This window comes from Anarrhichthys ocellatus, unplaced genomic scaffold (genome assembly GCF_004355925.1).
Source record: "Anarrhichthys ocellatus isolate YVR2014 unplaced genomic scaffold, GSC_Weel_1.0 scaffold33, whole genome shotgun sequence".
Lineage (NCBI taxonomy): Eukaryota > Metazoa > Chordata > Actinopteri > Perciformes > Anarhichadidae > Anarrhichthys > Anarrhichthys ocellatus.
The window spans coordinates 564820-565685 of NW_022280063.1; positions in this window are offsets into that span (position 1 = coordinate 564820).

Sequence of the window (866 nt, forward strand, 5' to 3'; positions counted from 1 at the left end):
ACAAAAATGGGGAATACTTAGGACCAAATGTGGCCATATTAAGTGACTGAATAAGGCGGCAGGCTAATGTACTCCAACACTACGCGGGTAAACATTATGTTGAAAAATGAGGGGGATTATGTAAACCCTTTGCACAGCTTAATGCCGTCTGCAATATTCTGCCTCAACAAGCAAAGCTGTAGTGAACTGGGTGAGCTTGCCAATCTCTGCAGGTGTTATGAGCCTTCAGCTTGCAAAATTAATATCTGCACCTTTTTGAATTGACATGGACTTTATGCATACACACCAGGGCCATCTTAAAGGGGTCAAACAATACCCCACGAATCAGACGGATCTTTAGCTCTATTGAGGACTTCTATATCCAAACTAACAAACTGTTTAGCATAAACTGGTGTGAGATAATCTTATTTATTGATACATGCTTGAACGTGATTGGTCGATACTATTCGAACTACAAACGGATAAGAATGTTACACTGCAGGAAAATCCTTTTAGCAGGGCGGGAGCTATTTGGTGTGCGAATCTACTTTTTTTTTTCTACACCATCTATTTCTATCATTTAGCACCCGTCCTGTCGGGCCCTGGGATGTGCGTGTCTTTTGAAAACGTTTTTTAAAAACAGTCTCATGTTAGGATTTGGTGTCACACTTAGGTGAAAACAAACTAAAATTACAAATACAGATGAGACGAACGGAGTCGGTGTAACGATCGCTACCTGGGTGTCTATATAGTGACGTCATAGATGTTTCCATGTTTAATTTGCAGGTTCAGCAGGTGTCAAAGTGCCACAAACACCTTTATATGACAAAATGTAATGACTCACTAACGCTTAAGTTAGTGGTGCTGATGTTGCAGCTTCTCCCACT